Consider the following 15,031-nt stretch of genomic DNA (forward strand, 5'->3'; position numbering starts at 1 on the left):
AAAGTAAAAAAGAATTGCAATAATAAAACGAGAACCACGGAGTTCAAGTTAAGTCTTTAAGTATTTTATGCCAAAACAAGTACAAACACACAGCAAACATTTGAACAATTTAAAATCCATTACCGATAAGCGAGCGACAATATAACGAGGTTTTATGGTACAGGCAAGAACATATAAAATATAAGCTCCACAAAAGATAAGCCGGCCGCGGTTTCTGGTTTTGTATAGTTTTGATCAAAATGTTAGGCAATGAATTTATAACTCTTAGAATGACCCCTGGTTCAAATTTTCGTCGAGGTTCAACAAAGGCTACAACTTGACAGCTGGACTTTCACAACACATTAAGTGAGTGACAGTTTAGGTAATCAAATACAGACATGTATATATTTCCAGGGCGAATGTACATGTAAATCGATTCTAATCCAATTTCAACCCACAGGAATGAAGCTAATTAGATTTAGTTCGACCCAAAGCACGCTTTACGTTTGAATACACTTCACAATGCCTTAAAAAAGAACCCAGGACACCTCTATCTATTAAATAAAATAGAAACGAACTTTTTGACAAAGCAGTCGTAAGAATTGCTGATAAATTTGAGAAATCACATATGTCTTTTTACGACAAATTCAATCATGTTCAATGACGTTTTTATCGTTCTGTTGTCGTATCTGGCCATCTAGCATTTCACGAACCGGTCTATATACTATAGGATTGCCTCAATATTATGGCATGCGTGATATTTTGAAATAAAAATCCGTTAGATTGTATCAGTATTGCTTCTCGCGTACAAATACTACGGAGGCCCCTTACGGACTCAGTAAACCAGAAAACAGCATATATATAATGCACATTATGACAGCATCTGACAAAATTCCTATCATATACAAATGCATCTTTGATGTATAAAAGCATCTTGTTTAAAGAAATATACATCATATACGTGAATGTCTCTGGCTTTCAGTCTCTTACGGAAAACACAAGTGTGAATATAAATAAATATGTCTTTGAAATAAATGTATGGAGGCCACTAGCAGACACATGTTATAGAGAACACAGCGTATATGGAGACCCATAAGGACATTCATCGCAATTGCGTAAGAAGTAAAAAAAAAGTATAGTGACACAAAACACTTTGAAAAGTGGAGGGGTGGGGGACAATTGTTTTAAATGATGCCTGTATACCTATGTATACACGCACAAAAGCCTGATATGCCCCTACTCGGGACGGGGAACAATCTAGCAGAACTCTGACGCGATGAGAGTTTTATCATTTTTGCTAATGGTTAAATACTTAATAGGAATCCGAAACGCTAAGCGAGGCGAGCTTCTTTTCTTTTGAGGAGGTTGGCTGGGGGTTGGGGTTAGAAGTTGGGAGATGGTGGGTACACAAAATATGTTTTCGGAAACGAATCGAAAAGAAGAAAAGAATGTGAACTTCGTATTTTAACATTTTGTTATTGAACAAAATAGTAGGAGCATAAATATGTTTCCGGTGCCACTGCTATCATACTAAAAGTATATATATGTTTGTATGGAAGCCATTGACGGATATCTTACATATGGAAAATTGCGTAAGTAACACTGTATATGAACAGCCTGTTTTTGACATTCATTGCACTTAACGAAACATCTCAATATGTACGGAAGCCCATAAATGACAAACATTGGTTGTAAATAGTCCCCAGTCTGACACCTATTTCACGGAAAACAGCGTCCATATATACCATTCCTACAGTACATTTTTTAAATGTCAAAATGATGTATCAATTTTGAAATTAAGTTGTTTAAACTTGTACCATTTGTCTGACAGCCGTCAAAAGGAAAACAGCGCCTACTGTGCGTAAGTATGGAGGCCTTTGGGTGAAATCTTTCCTATGGAAAACATCGAGTAAGTATGAAAGAATTTTAATATACGCATTATGGCCTCTATCTAGCACCTGTCATGTAGAATACAAGCGTCTACATGTACAGGAAATTGTGTTATACAAAGTAGCTCCAGCTACAATAAGCTTTAGCAGTTTAAACAGAAACCGTGGTGTTCTGTAGCGGTGTATACGAGATATTGTTTCGCCTTATATTGGTACCATTCTCTTCCTTCCATGAATAGTTACGCGAGTATCGTCGCCGTATTAAATGTGTACCTCAGTCAGCCTGTATCAGCTACGTACTTCAGCCTCGTAATTTATACGGAGTGTCTATTTGTAAAGCTATTAAATTGTCTCATTTGTAATGTAAATCATACAATACACAGTAATTAAAACGCATTAAGAAGCACGTTCATTTGTCCAAACAACCATTTTGATGGTTCTGTAATAAAAGGAATCCTACATGTCGACAGACACTATTGTAATGTCTGCCATTGTTCCGATCCAATAGAAATAGAATTCATCACCACAAAATGTTGGTTTAACAGATTCTACAGAAATGAAAGTTGAATGTTCAGAAATAGCCATGCTTTGTTCAGTGTTTTTATGTACAGAAAAAACAGTTTTGTTTCTCTATCTAAACAATGGGCTGTTTCGATGAAGTAGTTTGGTAATTGAATCAACCTATATTTAGATCAATGCAATTTACTCGACTACTTTTTTTGTCTATTTTCAGAAACGTTACTTATTGGTTTCTAATTAAAGGGTTTAATTACTCACGGTATTGCGTGCAAAATTTACATACCTGGCGGAGAGATGGAGGGTTGATAATCTGTAATGAAAGAAAAAATACCAGAATTAAAATGTTGATAATATCCTCAGAAAGTACATCTAAAATGTGTAAAGGAATCTCTAATCAAATTTTAGCGTCATATTCTGCGCCAAATGTCTGGAAAGAAATCGGCTGAATATCAGCTGACATGACAAAACATTTACATTCCACAACTGATTACAAAAACGCCTCGTCATATACATATAAGTAACATAGCGCAAAATCCTGACAAAAAAACTCCCTTGTGGGCACAGGGACTTGTCACATGCTATATAACTTCAGATACGACGCATAAATAAAATGGCGTCACAGTTACTACTTCTGATATGCTATAACGCCCATGTGGCAAGACCTTCTGCCGATGGTTACCCATCCATTGTGCCTGAGTGTGTAGAAGCGCTGGGCCGTATGCTACAGTCAGACCGCAGGAGTAAATTTCTGAAATGGATTATCCTGAATATATTGCCAGAAAGTGATGAATAGGTTGAATTTATCACAGTAGGGGTACCGTTTTTTATATCAAGATTGCGTACTTTTAACTGAAATTGCACTATTATACTCGGGACTCTGCTAGACACGTTATTTTTTTGTATGAATCTTTTACATGACCAGACTTCAATCTCCTTAACGTCAGATTTTCTATTCGATAGCAGTACTACAGACCAGTTAATGTGTCAAACATGCTTTGCAATTTAACAACTGAAAAACGCGAAATGTCTACAAACGAATATAACAAAATGGATCAAATGACAAAAAATACAAAAGAGAGTAGATATGGGTAGATAAATTCAAAATGGGCGAGACAGTAATAAAGAGCTGGTGGACATTGGCCGACCATATTGTGAGAACGGATGACTACATAATTTCTGTCACATCACTGACGTGGCATACTGAAGGTTTTTATGGTTCAGTATTGTTTAACGTCCTTTTACCAGCTATGGTAATTTAAGGACGGCCTCCCCTGTGTTCAAGGTGCATGCCTGTAGTGTATGCGTGTGTGTTTTGGGAGGCTGCGATATGTTCGTGTTTGTCTCCTTGTGATAGCGCGGAACTGATGCCTACTTTATAGTGCTACCTCACTGAAACATACTGCCAAAGACACCCAGCAGGACACCCACTCGGTCACATTATACTAACAACGGGCGAACCAGTCTTTCCACTCCTAAATTGCTGAGCGTTAAGCAGGATTAGAAACTACCATTTTTACAGACGCTGGTATGTCGTCTCGGCCAGGGGACAGAACCCAAAGCCTTCCTCACATGGGCGAACGCTCAACTACAGGCCAAAAGTGAGGCATTGTCAATGGAGACATTAGGAAGATTATTTTTTTAAGAAAGAGTAGAGGCACACAATAAACGTGGAAAGGGACAGTTGAACAGGAAATAGAAAACATCGGAAGGAGAAACTAGACTGAGGTGAGAATGGGAACAAAAGACAGATGCAAAGGCAAGGTTTCGTCAAGGCCCTAGGGCATGAGGACGATAGCTTATATGAGGTGAAAATATAGTTCAAAATCACTACACGAAAATATAATTTAAAATGTATGAACGTGAAAATGTAAACGCCGCGAATATTTTCATTTTACAGTATGTTTCAGTTGTCCAAACAAATATTGTAATGCGGAAGGCTACCTCTTATCCTTTGTCAATGCCTTACTTTGGCAAAAAAACACTAAATTCCTTATGTCCCCTGTTTTAAATCATGCAGATTGATACAGGATGCAAACCACGTGTCAAAGTAGGTTATTAGATTTCGTTGCTCGTGCTTTGTGCGGAAGTCGCCGATATGGTCCATACACATATATGTAACAGATAATTCACTTTTCGTACCAAATGTCTCGCATGCATACACGATGAATGGCCGAAGTCAGTTTAGTTTCGTATTCATTATCTCTCATAACTTTTATTATGCTAAACCCATTTCATATTTTAATTATTTACATATACCATGCTAATGCTTTTGAAATTTTTTACTTTTTATCTGATTTTATCTACGCATTTCGCGTCATATTTGTTTAAACAACAAAATCACAATGGCCCTAAATGACCATAGTTGTCGATGGGCCGTTAAATAAAAACAAACAAACAAATAAAACAGTTTAGTTTCGAACCCCCCCCCCCCCCCCCCCCCCCCCCCCCCCCCAGCTCATACACTATTAACATTCATATAATTCTGATTTACTACATACATAATGCTGAGTGTTTATTCTAGCTGAGTTTAAATTTCGTTCAAGGGAGCTCACTCTAACACATATCATAGGTTGTAACTTGGAAAGCGTCTGGAAGGTGAAGTTTTCTGGACTAGCTTAAAACGGATTACGATCGATTTCGTTGGCTATACAGTACAGTCTTACATGTAAGGAATCCGCGCGATCAGAATTGCCCCATACACCAATATTTTAAATAAAATAAAATAAATGAAAAATATTTTACCCAAGTAAATAGTCTATCCAAATATCCCTTACGCTTAAACTTAATTCTGCACGTACACGGTTCTATGTGTGGCGTGCCTGAACAAAAATCGTTACTGCAAAGTGTTTGGAGATAAAAAGTACCATGATGGATAAAGGACGAGAGAATAATTCAGTTTCAGAGACGAGGAAACAATCTATTTAGCGTGTTAACGCCGCCTCCAATAATACAAACATTTGTCTATGTCCTATCTTAAAAAGAACCTTGTGGATGGCTATGTAACTGAACAAGACGTTTACTAATTACCTTAAAATTTAAAATCAAATTCATCACGGTCTAATTACCTAACCCGTTCCGAATTTTGTTGAGTTTGAGTTAGGACGCAATCATTTGAAGTTTAAACTTCGGTAGTTACTCACAGTAACTGTTACCTGGCATAACATATGGGACCTTTCGCAACAAATAACCTGTTTAGTTAGGAAAGGAAATACGACGTTAAGCTACAATTATGGTTATATTTCCGCGTTTCGTGTTAGGAAATGTCATCTTTCATTTTCTGTAATCGTTTGCAGAATTGACACAAATGTAGGTTACGTCCACCCTCTCGAAACTGCGCATGCGTTCTAAAAGAGTACAATGAGACGTTACCTGAAGAAATGTAGGTACATGTAAGCTATAAATATTAACTTCGAGATATTAAATCATTTTTATCTGAACATGAATAAACGTCTTAAAAGTACCCCTTTTCTTTAAGTCCTTGATTTCTCGGCCCTCCCACCAAACATTCCAGAAAGGAATGGTATATATTAAATAGATAACAACAATTAACTGAATCCATTACAAAAAGGAAATGGAAATGTAATTTAAGATACTTTGAAAACTATTACTATCACTGGGACAGTTTGGTTTGGTTTGTTTAGTATTGTAAAACGTGTTTTCAACAGCTATGGTCATTAAAGGACGGTCTCCCCTGTGTGCAAGATGTATGCGTGTGTGTTTTGGGAGGCTGCTATATGTTCGTGTTTGTCTCCTTGTGATAGCGCGGAACTGATGCCGACTTTATAGTGCTACTTCACTGAAACATACTGCCGAAGACAACCAGCAGGACACCCACCCGGTCACATTATACTGACAACGGGCGAACCAGTCGTCCCACTCCTAAATTACTGAGCGTTAAGCAGGAGTGAGAACTACCAATTTTTCCAGATTCTGGTATGTCTCGGCCAGGGGACAGAACCCAAAGCCCTCCTCACAGGGTCGAACGCTGAACCAAAGGTGAGGCATTGTCAAGGGAGACATTAGGAAGAAGAAAGTTGTTTAGAAAGAAGAGAAAATTTAAGAACCCAAATTAAGTCACCTCTTACGATCATGCAATGGGGGCAGCAGGTACAATTCTTACGCCCTACCTGCAGGGACAATCAATGGAACAAAACCGACATCAAGAAAAGTCGAACTAATTTGAGTCTTGGAAACGTTTGTTCAATCTCTGGACAGTACATGCACTTAAATTCAACGGAGGCGATGATATTGAAAGATAAAACTAATTTCTGAAGCTGTTAATTACAATTCCCTACCACTAACTGAATTATTTATCCCGATGGAGTTGCTGACGTTGCTGATTATTTTCCGAGACAACGGCAAATTAATAAAGGAATCAAAAGGTAAAAAAAATCAATAATTTAAAGAAACATCACATTGGATACAATGTATGTTTTCATTTAACGCGAACGTTTAACAAAAACATTAATTGAGACGTTTTAACTACTCATTAGCTCATTTTCCTTGTAATTAAAAGGATGAAGAATAATATTTTATTTTCTATTTTTTATATTTCAAATTTTTAATCATAGGATAAATGTCTTTATTGATGCATTTTGTGAACGTGATTTATAATTGTCTTTGACGGTTTTTGGAATAATTAGATTTTCTTTCATGGATAATTACAGCTGTAAAGTATGGCTAATTGGTTTCAATCAAATGCATTTGGTCATTATCACTTCCAAACAAGTTATTGCAGACCGCTCATTCCATTAAGAAACAAAATTGATATTTGATGTATTCGTTTGGACAATTTTGCTTTTTCTGTCTCTTAAATATTGACAACAAAAATAGGTACTGCAGTTTTTGATGTTAGGGAAGTTATCAAACGGGTTTAACGAGCCATCAGTTTCCAGCGTAAGTTGTCTATGGCCAAATAAATCAAAAATGTTGTTCATATGTATAACACCACATTCGTTTTTTCTTTCATTTCTCGTGTTTTATTCCATCTTCTTTTATCCACAATATTTTAGTTGGCGTTCTTGATCAATTAATTTCTTCATTTACAATCAGTGCAAACAGAAGGTTTACTTTCTTTCATAATGTTTTCGTTGCGTTTTCATTGCCTTTTCAATGCGTTTTCAAAGCTCTTTCGTTGTTGTGTTTCATTTTAGATTTGTTACGTTTGCAATGCGTTTCATTGTGTTTCGTTACTGTTAATTTCGTGACGTTCATTGTGTTTCGTTACGTTTCATTGTGTTTCGTTACGTTTCATTGTGTTCGTTACGGTCCATTGTGTTTAGGTCTACGTTTTATTGTTACGTTACGTTTCATTGTGTTTCGTTACGTTTCATTGTGTTGCGTTACGTTTCATTGTGTTTCGTTACGGTTCATCGTGTTTTGGTCTACGTTTTATTGTTACGTTACGGTTCATTGTGTTTCGTTACGGTCCATTGTGTTTCGTTACGTTTCATTGTGTTTCTTTACGTTTCATTGTGTTTTCGTGACGTTTCATTGTGTTTCGTTACGTTTCATTGTGTTGCGTTACGTTTCATTGTGTTTCGTTACGGTTCATCGTGTTTTGGTCTACGTTTTATTGTTACGTTACGGTTCATTGTGTTTCGTTACGTTTCATTGTGTTGCGTTACGTTTCATTGTGTTTCGTTACGGTTCATCGTGTTTTGGTCTACGTTTTATTGTTACGTTACGTTTCATTGTGTTTCTTTACGTTTCATTGTGTTTTCGTGACGTTTCATTGTGTTTCGTTACGTTTCATTGTGTTCGTTACGGTCCATTGTGTTTTGGTCTACGTTTTATTGTTCCGTTACGTTTCATTGTGTTTCGTTACGGTCCATTGTGTTTTGGGCTACGTTTTATTGATACGTTACGGTCCATTGTGTTTCGTTACGGTCCATTGAGTTTTGGTCTACGTTTTATTGTTACGTTACGTTTCATTGTGTTTCGTTACGGGCCATTGTGTTTTGGTCTACGTTTTATTGTTCCGTTACGTTTCATTGTGTTTCGTTACGGTCCATCGTGTTTTGGTATACGTTTTATTGTTACGTTACGTTTCATTGTGTTTCTTTACGTTTCATTGTGTTTCGTTACGGTCCATTGTGTTTAGGTCTACGTTTTATTGTTACGTTACGTTTCATTGTGTTTCGTTACGGTCCATTGTGTTTTGGGCTACGTTTTATTGATACGTTACGGTCCATTGTGTTTCGTTACGGTCCATTGAGTTTTGGTCTACGTTTTATTGTTACGTTACGTTTTATTGTTACGTTACGGTTCATTGTGTTTCGTTACGTTTCATTGTGTTTCGTGACGTTTCATTGTGTTACGTTACGTTTCATTGTGTTTCGTTACGGGCCATTGTGTTTTGGTCTACGTTTTATTGTTACTTTACGTTTCATTGTGTTTCGTTACGGTCCATTGTGTATTGGTCTACGTTTTATTGTTACGTTACGTTTCATTGTGTTTCTTTACGTTTCATTGTGTTTTCGTGACGTTTCATTGTGTTTCGTTACGTTTCATTGTGTTTCTTTACGTTTCATTGTGTTTTCGTGACGTTTCATTGTGTTTCGTTACGTTTCATTGTGTTTCGTGACGTTTCATTGTGTTACGTTACGTTTCATTGTGTTTCGTTACGGTCCATCGTGTTTTGGTCTACGTTTTATTGTTACGTTACGGTCCATTGTGTTACGTTACGGTCCATTGTGTTTCGTTACGGTCCATTGTGTTTCGTTAAGGGTCGTAAGCTCGACCTTTAGTGTAATGATTTAGTTACAATAAGGGTCTTTATTAAACTAAGGGATACCACAGTCCCATCTCACTGTATTATCATAACCTGGTTAATGTCACATGACGCCCCGCTCGTTCACGTCATACGATGGGATACGCAAACACCTAAATGTGGATATTCAAAATACCTTTAAACATGGCTATTTGTTATATATATATATATGACTTCATAGACATTCATAGGGCAATGTCGCTTATTCAACGATGTTTTGATAAACAGTATTCATTTGCTCCGTAAAGACCAGGCTTTGGTTCTAACTTGGCCCATTTTTCAGGCTAGATTTAAAAAACATCTTTGCTTTTAAATGCTTTCATTTTAGCCCGACAAAGGCTTGCAAGCATACAATAGAAGATTTAGATTTCTTTCATGAATCTCTTGATAGGCATTGAATCTAATTTAAGATCTTGCTGAAGTTCATTGCACCGATGACACAGACTTATGTCAACATCCTACACAGATAAGCATACTAGGAACGATCATGCGGAAACTCCAGTTTTATCTAACAGCTTTGCTTACATCAAAAGATAAGGGGAAAACGTTCTGGGAACTTGAATGAACAGATAAAGCGATACGATTTACATTAGTATTAGTCAAAGAAACGATGACAAAAGCGATAACCGTCTATTTCTGTAAAGAGGATTTTTTTTTCTGAGAGTGAGGTCTCACCATAACAAATTCTGGTTTCTTTCTACTTTTAACACATATATCCGCCGTCATGAAAAGCCGACTTTTAAATGACGCTTCCTACTGCTTGTAATTAGTGCCCACTCAATAAGTATTACATGTACCAAATATCCTATAAAACATGAATCGAATTCTTTACAAAGTACATATGAACATGCATACACGTATTTGTTGTGGTTTGTTTTTATAAAAAAAATGGGATTTCTAATAATTTAAAAGAAATTGTCTAGAGACTTCTCTCAATCTTTGATATTTACAGTAACAGTCTCAATGCAGTCGTGAGAGGCGACTAATGTGTCTTATAATTTGAGCATTTCTGCGATTTCTTCTATCCCATCGCAACAGTTGGAACCTGAAAGAAAATCTTACTTTCTTTCTCTTTCAGAAGGTGTCTGCCTTAACACTCGTTTTCACATGACCTTAAGTGTTGTAGTAACCAATCGAAAACAACCAAACACGACTTTTTATAGGACCAAAACAAATATTTGATAAAATCGCGGGAGTGTCAAATTCTGATTGTTAACGTTTATCACAAAACATCACAATAACATTGTTAGTACCGTAAACATATCAAATAGCACGGTCATTAAAAACATAAATAACATTAATGATGTATTGGCCCCGATATTTGGTCAAATTAAGTTTGTCTCGCCTTTCAGAAACATATCTGTTTGCCAACTACAGGCAGGTGGGCATAAAATAGACACGTCGTGTCCGATTTATTTCAGAGTGATGATCGTTATCATCATCAGATGTCAATAAATCAAACCTCTTTTTCGATCCCCAATTAACATTTAATTAGCTAAAATTTTGTTTATTGATTGAAAATGAAACCCCAGACGGCAATTATCGGCTAGCTATTGTCATGGTATTGTTCTTGGCCATAAAACATGAGGTGGGTTCAGTGCCCGCTCAATTCAGGTACATCCAAAGTCATAAACCGCTCTTAACAATATCAGATTACACCCCGAGAGGATATAAATGTAAATTTAAAGCTGATAAGAATCGGCTTTAAATCGTAAACTATATTATTGTTATTACAAAAATAAAAATAATATTCGATATAACAAAAACACATAGACAAAAAAAAAAAAAACAACTCAGAAGGACAATGACTGAAAAACAACCCAAGGAAAACATAGCTGTTGAGAAGCATTGTTAATTCAGACATTTTGATGTTAAAAAAAAAAGAAAAAAAGGCAATCTACGATGTTGCTGTTATAACGAGATGGATTACCTTGTATAATCAGCTGAAAGCACGTGCGTGAAGCAATAGATACGGGCGGTTCTGATAACCTCCCGTTTGTTAACAGAACGGGCGGTTCTGATAACCTCCCGTGTGTTAACAAAACGGGCAGTCCTGATAACCTCCCGTGTGTTAACAGAACGGGCGGTTCTGATAACCTCCCGTGTGTTAACAGAACGGGCGGTTCTGATAACCTCCCGTGTGTTAACAGAAACAGCGGACGTGTTGGAGGTGGCCAATTGACGGTGCCGATGTTGGTTGAGTTACAATTAAGGACTTTTTTCAGGCGCATGTTTATGCAGAGAAATTTGATGTTAGTTCATATTGTTTTTCTCAAAATGAAGATTGAAGACGGCAGTAATGGGAAAATTGTGTTTCAAGAAAAATACAAGCATTAACCATTGGTCAAAATGTTGAAAATATAGTTGTTTTTGTCTGAAATGTGATGTTTGATCAAATATTTGTGTTCACACTTATAACCTTGAATATAAGAAATGATAATAATACCACTTATGGACTATTGCAGTATCTATGTATTTTATATTATCTAGATAACATTGTATAGAGTTTCATATAGCACAGTCAGTGTATATTTAATACAGTATTCAATGGTTGTGTTATTTGACCATCTTTACGAACATGCAGAAATGCTTAGAAATATCTGGGACTTACACTGTTGGTTAAGTTGAATAGAAAATCGAATCTAGAAGTATATATGGTACATACAAGGGTGTTTATTTCAGTTAATGTGTTGTAAGCGAGTGTTCAATACGCGAGGGACGACAGTCCATTACGGGAATACTTCCCACATTGCTTCGTTCATGTATTTACGGCTAGATCAATTGTAAAAAAAAACCTGGGTTTAAAATGTTTGATAAAAAACGCAATAACCATGTTAAGCAAAGTAGATGTACTACTCAACTTAAAATTAGTTTAAAGTTTAAAATTAAAATTAAAAATCCTCTCAATGCCGACGGCTAAAACCTCCAAACGTATTGTTACAACCGTTATCTTATTACGGATTATTGTGTTTGTAATTCAACCATCATTTGATAGAAGCCAATAAACAATGTACTTAAATAATACAATAAAGTTGTCTTTATTTATATAATATCAGTTGTGAAGCTTAAGAATTCCGACGCTAGGCATTGCTATCTTCAAATGTACGAAACGGAAATGCATTAAAGTCGAAAAATAAGCCAAAATAAACACTCTTATTGTCTGTAAAATGTTTAAATGTCAGAAATGCAATTTATACAACAATGAACTTTTTTATGTATGCTTTTACAGAGGAAATCGACATTTACTTTCTTTTAAACGATGAAGCTTCAAAATGACCCTCCTGAAGTCTTGAACATCAAGATTGCTGATATACTGCCAGACTAAACGTCTGTTCTCTAGAGAAATCAAATTTGTCGAGGCTGGTTTCCAAGCAACTTTGAATAGGCTTCGTCGTTTACATTGGCTAACGTGGGAACGGATCTCTCCTTATAACACGGCTTGATCAGTGTTTGTTTGGCAAACAGTGTGGCTATATTGACGTGCAAACTGGCAGAGAGTCTTGTTGACCGTGGCATCAACAATGGTCTAGCCGAGCGAATATACCATTGTAAGTTTTCTTTCCTTTTGATAGTTTAACGCCAAATTAGTTTTTTTATTGACCGATATTAACTTTTATTAGGATAAGTTGCAGACAGGACAATTTAATTTCCACAACATTGGATTCCGAATATTGGTTGTACAGTAGTAGTAGACGGTCATTGAGTGTGATTGTTTACTCAGTGTAAGATTGAGCCAATATCAAAAGCCGTGATATTTTCATCAATTTTATCGATACAAAGTCTTTCATAACAGTTAGTTTCTTACCAGTTTCGGTAGTCTTTTTGATGCCAGTCTCTTTTGAATTCTGATGTTCGTTAATTAAAACCGGGATGTATTTGCCTTGTCTACATTTGTATGGGGAAAATAGAAATAATTACCAAAAGTTTTTTTTCTTTTTTTCTTGGATAATGAGTCCCTATACAATTTAATGTCACATTAAGATGTTGCCCACATATCAGACGATGGTAATTTAAAAATGCAATCTCACTCAAAAATATCACAGCCAGGTTATGATGGGATAATCCCATCCTATCATTACATTAACGAGCTAACTAGAAATGCCTAGTTAGATATTATCAGCATCAAAGAGTAGCACAGAAAAACAAAAAGGACCAAAAACTGTAATTGATGACAGCTGATCATGTTTGACTCAGGATGAAAACATCACATAATATAAAATTTGATACAAGAACCGAACCTCATCCTCACTTCTTTACTATGTGTTAACCCTTCTCTTACGTTGAAATGGGGTTAAGTTACCACTGGCTATTATGAATGATGACACAATGGATAAAATGTTTTATCACATTAGGTACATCCAGTAAATATACCCATGTCATATTATTTTGCGTATTAACCCATGTAATATGACCTATCAGCCCTGTGATTGGTTGTAAGTTTCAATTGTTTCAGTTGTGGCGTCACGTCTAGGACACTAGAATCAAAATGACGCTTTTTACATTTCAAGGTTGCATGAAAATTGTCGTTTTTCACGAATAAATGCCACAAATCTTGACTATGTGATAAAAGAATCTTACACTCGTTTTCATTTCAAATGAAATTTATGAAACTCGTCACGAATTTTTCAGAGGCTCGCTTAATCAAAAAAGTCTTAGACTCGTTTCATAATTCTCATATGAAATGGAAACTCATGTAAGATCCTATAAATAGATATGATTTTTTTTTAGATAGGGTAAAAATTAAATCGGAACATATACGAAAGAGTAAGAATAAGGATGGTATTGGACCAGTCTGCAAAGTGTCACAATAAACTGTTTTTCAATATCTTTTGGAATTCAATTACACTATCAATGAAATTGGTTTATTTCTTAAGTTTTGAATTCTTATTTTTCCATTACCATGATTAGGAAATTAGATATATGACTTTTGGAAAATCTATCATGTAACTTAATTTTGTCGCCCATGCCCATGACGTTGCCTGGATGGATATTATTTGTTCAGAATTTTCTTTCTCTCTTTTTGCTGAAAACAAAACTTCCTTATAGAAGATTACGATGCAAAAACGTCCACATGAGGTCTGAAATGTACAAAATGGATGGCGCAGGCTTTGGAACGCCCTGAAGTGAACTTAATGATAGGACATGTATGGTTGAATGTGTTGGAATGCATTGCGTTGAAAATACCCATTACTATGCCGGTAACGAATGATCAACAAAGGAAAGTACATTACGAACTGGTTTCATTATCATTATCCTGATGGAACAATATTTTCTTTCTGACATCAACTTCGATCCCTACCATTCTGGTAAATATCCCAGTAACATTGAAAAAAACGGGTGCCTATCGGTGCTTCCAAGGCAATTTGCCTTTCTGATAAAAAAAAAGAGGAATGACTTTTTCCCTTGTGGCATTTTGTTTTTGAAATATAATATTGGTCAAATATCATTGGATATTTTGTGAAATAAAGGTATCATAGATTCTGAATCAGATATATGAAATATATAACTGAATTTTGATAAGCCACATGTAATTGATAAACTAGATGAGACGGGTAATTTACAAGTGTAGTTACAAATGCTTGCGTAATAGAAAAAAATAGAATGCGCTGCAAATTCTGATTAAATTCTGAGAAATCAGATGTTTCCGAGGGGGCCCAAATTTCGTGGTTTCCCTAAAAAAAACACAATTTCACAAGTACATGATTTCGTGGATTACGAGTGCCCGCTCAATCGGAGATTCGTTTTATATCAAGCTTGAAATTACTTCGTGGAAGTATTAATTCGTGGATGAAGAGTACCCAAAAAATTAACGAAATTAAACCCCCCACTAAAATTAGTGATTTAACAGTAGACTGACATGCAGCGAAATGCA

At 35.9% G+C, this 15,031-nt stretch overlaps 1 protein-coding gene across 4 annotated transcripts in view; it reads right to left on the reverse strand.

Annotated features, from left to right (window-relative positions):
* Positions 1-15,031, reverse strand: part of LOC110458921 (sex peptide receptor-like) — a 332,734-nt gene that overhangs the window by 93,915 nt on the left and 223,788 nt on the right. For all 4 annotated transcript variants that reach the window (XM_021510899.1, XM_021510898.1, XM_021510897.1 and 1 more), the window contains one exon: positions 2,671-2,697. The gene's annotated coding sequence lies outside the window, so the exon portion shown is untranslated. The remainder of the gene's footprint in view (positions 1-2,670; positions 2,698-15,031) is intronic.

Source organism: Mizuhopecten yessoensis, unplaced genomic scaffold (assembly GCF_002113885.1).
Source record: "Mizuhopecten yessoensis strain PY_sf001 unplaced genomic scaffold, ASM211388v2 scaffold9847, whole genome shotgun sequence".
Lineage (NCBI taxonomy): Eukaryota > Metazoa > Mollusca > Bivalvia > Pectinida > Pectinidae > Mizuhopecten > Mizuhopecten yessoensis.